At 44.3% G+C, this 10,221-nt stretch overlaps 1 protein-coding gene across 2 annotated transcripts in view; it reads right to left on the bottom strand.

Annotated features, from left to right (window-relative positions):
- stard13b (StAR related lipid transfer domain containing 13b) overlaps positions 1-10,221 on the bottom strand; it is a 73,391-nt gene that overhangs the window by 44,419 nt on the left and 18,751 nt on the right. The window lies entirely within an intron of this gene.

The raw sequence follows: 10,221 nt of genomic DNA, 5'->3' as shown, positions 1-10,221 counted from the left end.
GTTGGCCAGGAGGTCCCACACCAGGCCCCTTGAATAGTCTGGGAGATTACACTTCCCAGCCTAATGGAAACAAGGCTCGGGGAGCTCTCCCCTGGCCCCCGAAGGCTCGTCCCAGGCATGTGCTATAAATTTCCTGACCATATATTCCCAAGCCGAGTTCATTTTCCAGAGGAGTCCCACATGTGGTGTATATCTGGGTTTAGATTATGGGGTTGGGGAAGGAGGAGCCGTGCTCTGAATACACAGAGTCCGGTCCCCATCCTTTAAACTGGCCACTAATTCTGTTTGCTTAGAGGACAGCTATAACGTCATGGTTACCTTCCCAGCGGAGGATGTCCTTCATGGAACTGTTAATCTCCCACTGACAATCAATTAGATCCAGTCATCTCTTGTGTTTTTCAAAAGACGACAGATGATCCATACAGAGAGTGGATTTTCGAATAATGGACCATCCTCTGGATAATAGGCCATTATGGTTAGGGCCAATTCACATTTTGCCTGTTGCAGTGGCATACGTTACATAACCTGCCTGCCTGCATAACAATAAGCGAAGACAAAAATAAACTCAAATGTTAGTTTGGATAATCATAAATGTGTTGTAGAAGTGACTGCTCCAAGGGCTCAAAGACATTTTGTATAAAGAGGCTTGAAGAATGTAAAGCTGGCACGACAAGCGTACATGACTATTGTTTAATTGTTGGACAAGAGGGGAATGACAAAGCATGTAATGCTGTCAGGTTTAAGGCTCCATTCCCCCACAAAAAAATCCCTGGGAAAACCTTTACAGCATTCAGCACCTGGTCCTCATTAGAACAGTAAGGATTTAATCAGAAGTAGCTTTCTCTCTCTCCCTCTCTTTTACACATACACACTAACAAGGATGATTGGTTTTCTGTTGTCATACAGGTTTACCTTCCTATTATTTTCTTCAGAGGACCATTTCACACAGAAAAACTGCGCTGAATGTGTGAATTTGATTACATTTCTGCTCTTGCACTTGTTGCATTTTCTATTCAGCTACGTATGGACAAAATGGACCCTTTATGGGTACATATTTCAGACGTGTTTCCCAAAGTGTCTTTATGACAGATGTCAAATGACAGAGGCAATGTCTTTGTTTGCAATACTTAAGAGAACAATGTAAGCCTGCATAACACAAGGCCAATAGGAAGCTCATGTCTTGTTTCATGTTATATTGTATTACACTAAAGAATGGTATTGGTCTATTTCAAGAAAAGCCCTGACCCAAGAGAACAACTGGCAACAGTCAAACAAATAACCGATGAGAAGCAGCTTTACCTAAAACTAAAACTAGCATCCATCAAAGCCCCTTCCTGCACGCGCACACGCATGCACTCACATACTGTACAGTGTACACACATCCATCTCCATGGGACCCATAATGCTGTATTTGCTGCATGCTTCCCATGACCACCTGCTTTGCCAGAAGCACCAAACTACTAAACTTAAAGAAGGAGTTGAGGAAGGAAGGAAGGGACTGGTAGACGGCCGTTATAACATTCAAACCTCTGAACCTTTCAATTTCAGAACAGTCTCTAGATCACCATCAACTGATTCCTCAATTGAATAAAAACCTCAATGTACACAAATGTCAACAGATGTGGATTAAATTGCACCATCCGTGGGTAGGTATCAGTACGGCTAAAATCGGTGTGAAGTACAGCATAGGTATTGTATTTTGCTGAGTCAAACTAAAACGCAAACAAACCCCCTAGGTGTAGGACCAGACAGTAGGAAGTCTGCACTCTCTCTATCTTCTATTGCTCTGTGATTACTGGGTCAAATTGTTTAATCAGATCTAAAACCCACAAGAAAGCTGTTCTGGTACACTGCCATGAAACACTGACTCTTTTCATTGGTGTGCTGTTTATTTATTTTTATTTTTTTGCCCATGTATTTATCTGGATACAGGTGGAAGTGGAGGAAAGCTGCGTAAATCTTGAACGGCATGGTTACACACACATCCTTGCTTCAAAAGTGTGCAGTGTGATATGTGCGAGCCATGCCCTGCGTGCCGCACACGCCTGGCACAGAGAACAGGCACTGGAAGTGCAGACTTCCCGCCTCCTCGCAACATCTGGAACCTCTGTGGTCTTTGTGGGAACGATGGGTGGTCACTATATCTACTAGACACATATTGTCTTGGCTTAAACTCAGAAAGTTGTGAGTTAGTGTGTGTGTGTGTGTGTGTGTGTGTGTGTGTGTGTGTGTGTGTGTGCGCTCGCGCGCGCGCGTGCGTGCGTGATTAGATGACAGTTTAGTTCTTATTAATTAATTTCAGCTGAATGGCAAACACGAACACACACTCGCGCGCAGTTACGTTATTGTGCAAATACCTGATGTACTGTGACCCACTGGCTCGGTAATTCCTTGCAAAATCTTGTGTTTCTGCCTGTGTTGCCTGGCTGGCAGCTGAGTGCTGGACCAACCAGTTAGTCTTTGTGCTGGTTCACGCTCACACACAAGTGCCTGTGTGACAGGGCTACCTCACAGCGCCTTCGCAGCTAGTTTACAAAACCCAGACCTGAATTCCTAAAGACACATGCATGTATGCTACACACACACACACACGCACACGCGCACACACGCACACACACACACACACACACACACACACACACACACACACACACACACACACACACACACACGCGCGCACGCACACATGCATACACGCACGCACACACACGCACGCACGCAGCCCAAGTCACCTTTATTTGTCCAAAGGAAGTTGTCTCTTAAATTTACTGGCTGCTTCTCTTTTAATAGGCAGCTTGGTTGTAATTGGTACTAATTGATAATAAAGCTGTTTCCCGATTGAAGAAAAAAGGACATAGGCCTACTGCAGATTTTTGAACAAACTGCTGCATCAATTGAGTACACACTAAATTACACAATCAACCTAGATGAATTATACCTGGCAATAAATTAAATCAAAACGTGACAGGGGTTGTTAAACATTATGATGATCTCATTTAGTGTGCGGGCCTGTGAGGCATTATTAACTAGAATTATGTGCCATTTACTGTCAGATAACTATAATAAGTGCAATGAAAATGTTGAAATCACATTGAAAACAATGAATGTTTTTTTGTACAGAAGTTAAACAAATAATTCTCTCAAATGTTTTCACAACCTTGACAAATTACTGTATATTCAGAGGAAAGTCTCGAAATACTACCAGGCCCCCTTTTCTTCTCTTTCTGTCAAAAAGCCAAGCTGGCCTCTGCACTCAGGAAACCACAAGTCATTTTCCATCTTTTCCACGTGTGGAATTTTTCATGCACTAGCCATGCCAGCAGCACCCTTTATAGTCTACGCTGGATCTACAAATGACGACGGACTTATAAATTTAACTCATGATGTCATTGATCTGGCACCTGTTCACCAATGGAAGGGAGTGGGAGTGAAAATAACAGCATAATCACATGAAAAAGTGCCCCCACCCCCCCTACTGCCCTACAACATAAAACCAGCTTAAAAAAAAAAGACATTTCAGTGTCCGGATTTGAATAATCACAGAGTGGGGAAAAAAATGCTTGGTCATCACGGCCAAGGAAAAGTTTACAGTTTCTCAGTCCTCTAAGTCTAAGGCCATATCTAAGGCATTTTCTGCGAGACAAGGTTCTGTCTGAACCTAATCTTAAAAAAGAAAAGAAAAAAAAACAACATTTAAATACTTTAGACCAGGGGTCTTCAATGTTTTCAGGCCAAGTACGCCTTGCCCCTGTCAATTTGTGTTTTCAGATATTTAACCACTTGAGCCTAGCCTGACACTCAGCCTGAATTGACATTTCGTTTCACTTCATTATTCAGTCTGAAAGTTCTTCCCCCCAGGGCGTTTGCAGGGATGGGCGTTGCCAAAAAGAGGCAGTCTTCAGCGATTGGTTCACCGACCAACACATGACATAGTGTTGTTATCATGGTTGTTATGTGTGACTGGCTAGTGGCTAGCCTGTTGCTTGCTAGTGCTACTTGCTAACCAAAGAAACAGTCAGAATAGGAGCACTACGAACTAGTAATCAAACACAACATAACATGCCTGCTAATGGTGTTTCATAGCGAGATCGATGCGATACGATCGCATTTTACCGCAATTTACCGCATTTTATCGCGACGCGATGCGCGGTACGGTACGGCGGCGGCGCTGGTGTACTTGGAAACACACATGAGTTCTGGGAAACCCCCACCCACGCTGATCACAAGACACTGATTCACAACGCTGATTCGCCGTACGGATTTTCAACCGAGGCAGGCCTCCTCAATGAGAGCACTTCTAGACCCCTGAATCGCCAAAACAAAAAAAATAAAGGGGTGTGGCTAGCGATTCAGGGTCTGGAACTAGGCTAACTTGAGCCGCCAATACTTAATAAACTTGACCTTTTACTCTGTACTGTTCTTTTTCCCCTCTACACCAAACCTCTTGGCCAAAAATAGCCGATCTACAAGCTCACAACGCTTCACGATGCGAGGCGTTGTGAGCTTGTAGATCAGCTATTTTTGGCTACAGTTCTCAGAATATGGACACTAGGGTTCAAGTTGTTAATATAAAAATTATTGGAAGATTTGGAGGACCCCCTATAGTAACTCTGAGGACCCCCTAGGGGCCCCGAACCCCCTGTTGAAGAACCAAGTGCCTGACAGCTGCTGACTTCCATTGCACTCAGTCCACTGTGTGTTTTACTTTAGATTTCTAATAGCCCTGGTCTGAGGGCTACACTCCCCATGGAGTTGTACCTTGACTAGTCTCGCGTAGCCAGACAACTATTCCACAATCTCCGAATGCTATATAGAGTCTGGAACGGCAGCTCCCGAACGGCGAGTATCGGAAGTAGCCGCTGCTGCACTGAACTGTAGTCCCATTGGAAACATAACAGACACACAATAGCTCAGACAAAGTCATTCGAGCGGCCTATTCTTGTTATGGGTGTATAGTTTAACCCTTTTTGTGCCTATCCCGAACAAGTTCGGCTTTATTTCAATCCAATAGAATATTTTATTTGCTATTTTACTTACCCCGAGCTGCTTGTAGCAACGTGGGTGGTCCTTGCTCGTCCATCGCTTACCAACGAGAGACGCTAGATGGTCCGACGATTTATTCCATTGAAAATGGTTTAAAATAAAGTTTAGAGCCCCCCAAAAAAACCTCAATCTATACTGTCGGCGGCGCGACGTATTCCGGGGTGCCTATCCCGAAGTAGTCCGGGATATTTAAAGGTATATTCAGTGATTGTATTTCATTCAAATAAAAATATAATTGGTACATTTTCCATTCATTCTCCTCACTAGAATGTGTGCTGACCATATAAGGACTTCCACCATGGCCCGTGTTGTGAGCATAGCTAGATTCCGTTTTCAGAGGTGGCCAGCCAGTCCTCGACCAATCAGGGTAGAGTATGGCCGTAGTTATGTTATGATGTTTAGTTATGATGGTCAAAATAAAAGTTTTGAGAACCACAGTCACTCCACGTCTGCTAAATGCCTAGATTGTAAACCACTGAACTCATAAAATGCCACAGTCTTGTAGTAAATCTGTATCATACATATCCTGAAGCTGGAGACGTAGGCCTACCGATATTCAGTGATTGGGTCAAATGATCAAAACAAGAACATTATAATGGTGTAGAAAATCTATAAAAAACTAAACATTTCCACGCTGTGACAAGATGACCCCCGGCCACTTTCATTATCACTGAATACAACTTTAATAAAATGAATTATTTAATCGGAGGCCTCAACGAAGCCCCGGTCTAAACGTCCATCCATGGTCCGGGCCAACACTCGGCCATACACGGGCCGTAGTCGCGCTAACGGCCGCATCGCGCCGCCCACTCCAATAATAAATCACATCTTTAGACAGGATTTTCTCCGGATTGTGTTCCCAGACCCAAAGAGAAAGTTTTTTCTGAAATAGCTTTAGATCGGGCTTCTAAAGGGGTTAGCATTTTGGCTACGTGTCAGCTAGCTTCCTCCTCTCGTCCCACATAGCATTGGCAGGAGTGAAATCCCAAGGCACTTGGGACAGTGTCGACGGAAGCTAGAGTGAAGGTCTATAGAGAGATTTCTGGCACTCTAGCGGCCACTTGTGGCCCGGGGCACTGTATGAGTTAAGAAAACGTTTGAACACATCCTGGAGGTAACACCAATAACACCAGAGAAAGACGAAATAACGCCCCCAGAAATGTTGAAAGGAGACATAACGCTTCCAGTAGGACTTGTTATTGTTACTGCACCAAGGGAGCGGTTGCGTCACATCCGCTTTATCTCGCACTCATCGTTTCTATTTCCGTTTGCCAGACTTTATGCCAGGAGCATTTGCCCAAATCGCGGAGGCAACAGTCTGGCCACGCAAGACTATACCTTGACTAACAACGCTAAATCATTTCATGAAGAAAACAGCAGAGAGGGTAGAATCCAAGAGAGAGCGTACGGTAGACACGCTAGGGTCCTCGCTCTAGACATTCAGCAACATCTGATACCAATATGCCCCCCCCCACCCCCACCCCACCCCACCCATCCACCCACCCACTTCCTTTGTTGTAAGTGTTCTGATTATGATCGTGCAGGTGACAGGCTGTTCCCTCCTTCAATAATGCAATGAGGCCCTGTGGTCACGTGTGTGTCCCTGTGGCAGGCCTGACTGAGACAGGCCTCCAGAGACACAGACAGAGCAGAGATAGACTGCAGCTGTCTGGGGTCACTTGCCGTAACCACTGGGATGGAGTGACCCCGGGTGAGACTGGGGGCCTGGGCCTGGGAGAACAGCTGAACCACACTGGAGGAACACACTGACGACAGCCGAGGGAAGACACCACGGCATTGTTGAAATACATTAGAAACCGCAGACATTATATAATATCCAGCGTAACTGCACGGGTGTTTTATAGTACTGTACACACACATGGGGCCTATACAAAAGGGTCGTTTCACGCAAAGATGAATGCTCACATTGACCAATCTTATACGGGAGTCATGGGAACATACTTGCCAAATGTTTTTACCTCTGTCACACAATAATTCCAAAACGTATAAAATATGTGTCACTGTGTATTTAAATGCTTTAAAAAGGTTTAAAAAATAAATCTAATTCACAGTAAAATCTTCAGTGTTAGTTTATCGATTTAGCAACTTTCAGGATATTACAGTAATATTACAATCTACAGTGTGTGCAAATAATGCCAATTAGAATCTGGAGACTTGATTAGAGTGTTGGACCAGCAAGCTCCATCACAACGGGATTTTCTTTACACTACTAAAAGGGAATGGAAAAAAAGCTGGCAACTCAACCAAAACATTTCAAAGAAGGAAAAAAAAGAGCTTCCCTTATGGGTCAGGGAAGTAAGCCAAGTTTCTGGAGTGCTTCCCCAAGAGTCATTCACATGGAGGTGTGAGGGACAGAGAAGAGGGTCTTAATAAGAGAAAAGAAGCTCCTCCAGGGATTCAGAGAGCTACTTCTTTGTTTTCTCCCATAGTCAGTGACAGGAGATTTCCACAGTCAAAGTAGATTAGCGTATTTATTCACAGAGACTCTCAAATGGCCACTGTCTGTCTGTCTGAAACCCAGAGGGCCAGAGCGGGCAGCCTGACACTTCTAGGACAGGGTTCTGGTTGAAGCCTCATTCATACCTTGTCATACGACCATGTCGCTCACTGAAAATAAGGAAATATCGGCTGAATTATCACCATGAATCACATTGAGAATCCGTTATTTTCAGCGAGCGAAGCAGCTGCACGAATAATGAATTAGACGCAAGCCTCAGTAATGTCATTCTCCACAAGACAGGTGTTTAGAAAGGTGGCCAATATCTGGCAGAGTACAGAGGAATTTACTGTATGCAACACAGCAAGTTAAAAGTAAGTCTTTGAGGACACGGTATGACTGCAGATTGCTTGGAACACACAATATTTTGCCTGACGTTTTTTACAGCAGCACATCTACCAACAGAGCACATAAAAGAACTGACAGATAAATTAAGCTTTATCATACCTGTGCAATAACTCTAACAGGGACCTGGCTACTTATCCATATGGAGAAGTGAATAGTCAATTATCACCATCTGCTATCTCTTTGATTAATGTCACGTAAAGCTGCAGGGATTATAACGATGAAAACTCCCACCTCCTCTCATTATATTACCAGAGAAAAGCATTGCCACTTTCCACAACACTGTTAGAGAGTCTGTTAATACAAAAAATGTGTGTGTGTGCGTGCGTGCGTGCGTGCGTGCGTGCGTGTGTGTGCGCGCGCGTGCCTAGTGTGAATGATTGATTGATTGAATGAAGAATTTATTAGACCTTCAGCTCTCACTGGATCGGTTCGCAGCCGAGTGTACAGCGGCCGGAATGAGGATCAGCATAAGTCTGAGGCCATGGTTCTCAGCAGGGAACCGATGGATTGTGCAGTCCAAGTAGGGAATGAGACATTACCCCAGGTGAAGGAGTTTAAGTATCTCGGGGTCTTGTTCACAAGTGAGAGAAAGGGGAAGACGGAGAAGGAGATCAGCCGGAGAATCGGAGCAGCAGGAGCGGTTTTGCAGTTGCTGAATCACACTGTTGTGAAGAAAAAAGAGTTGAGCCGTAAGGCAAAGCTCTCTGTCTTTCGTTCCCACTCTCACCTATGGTCATGAAGTGTGGGTCATGACCGAAAGTATAAGGTCTCGGGTACAAGCGGCCAAAATGAGTTTTCTCAGAAGGGTGGCTGGTATCTCCCTTAGAGATAGGGTGAGAAGTTCAATCACCCGAGAGAGACTTGGAGTAGAACCGCTGCTCCTTCACTTGGAAAGGAGTCAGCTTAGGTGGTTCGGGCATCTAGTATGGATGCCCCCCGAGCGCCTTCCTAGGAAGGTCCTCGATGCACGTCCCACTGGGAGGAGACCCCGTGGCAGACCTAAGACCAGATGGAAGGATTATATCTCCAGACTGGCCTGGGAACGCCTCGGTATACTCCCAGAGGGAGTGGAGGAAGTTGCGCAGGATAAGGAAATCTGGAAGTCTCAGTTGGAACTGTTACCCCCGCGACCCGATTCCGGATAAGCGGTTGAAGATGGATGGATGGATGCATAGGAAAAAGTACAGTTTCATGACAGTACAAATCACTGGTACAAGGTCAACTAAAAGGAGATCCTAGTAAGCTTTTCGGCTTATTTACACAGGAACCACTTTATGTATCTCATATAACATTGAAAGACAGACAGATAGAACACAGTACTTTGCATAGGATATCATCAATAACAAAAGGGGGGGGGGGGGGGGGAGAAAAAGGAAAAGAAAAGGAAAATAAAATAAAAAGAAGTAGAAGATATTTACAGTGGAAAAGGGGAGGTAAGTATGGGCTTAGTCTATTACAAGTTTCGAGTAGCAGACGTCTGTAGGTGACTTTTTAGACCGATTTTGAAGGAAGTTAGGGATTTACACTCCTTTAGGGCTTGCGGTAGGGCGTTCCACATGTTAGTGGTATAGCAGGAGAACAAATTTGAGCCAAATTTGAGTCAAATCCGGGTTGAACTGGGTTGAACCATGTCCATATCAAAGTACTAATCAGGGTCTATGCTTTTATAGCACAGAGGAGCATGGCTTTCATTCACTCACACTGAGGTGTTTGGGATCTGGATACACTGGACAATGTCATCATAATGAAGTGAACACTGTTGTTATGGTCCATACTGCAGACCATCTGCTCCCCTCATAGTGGGGTCATAAATGGAGAAATGAGCTCAGCTGTAAAATACAAGCTGGAAATGTTGTATTATTGTACTGTGTACCTCATGTGCCTGAATGTCTCAGAGCTTTCACCATACAGTACTACCATACCATCCTCATGGTTATATTGTCATTATCTAGCATATATTATAGAAGTATATTGTGACTGTAGTCTAAGTCTAACTCTAGTCTAAATGAAGTTGACATTGACGGTCACTTTTGATCCCGTTTATTTCAGCCAAGATACCCAACTAAAAGGGAAATGGTATGTCACCAGCCATGTGGCTATATATACACAGTGTGCTATTAAAAAGAGGACGGTACACCATAGGAAAATACAGGGTAATGTTGAATGACTAATGCCTTGAAAAGGGATGTGAAAGACGTGTTGACAGAGTTGTTGAAGTTATCAACCATGGCCACACGCACTCCAACTTCGGATTTCCAAAAATTACTAGTAGGTATGCCCAGCAATCAATCATGATCCATATCACATACACG

Source organism: Nannobrachium achirus, assembly GCF_963921795.1.
Source record: "Nannobrachium achirus genome assembly, chromosome: 8".
Taxonomy (NCBI): Eukaryota; Metazoa; Chordata; class Actinopteri; order Myctophiformes; family Myctophidae; genus Nannobrachium; species Nannobrachium achirus.
Note: the sequence above shows the minus strand (reverse complement) of the source record. Positions and strands in the feature narration are given on the sequence as shown.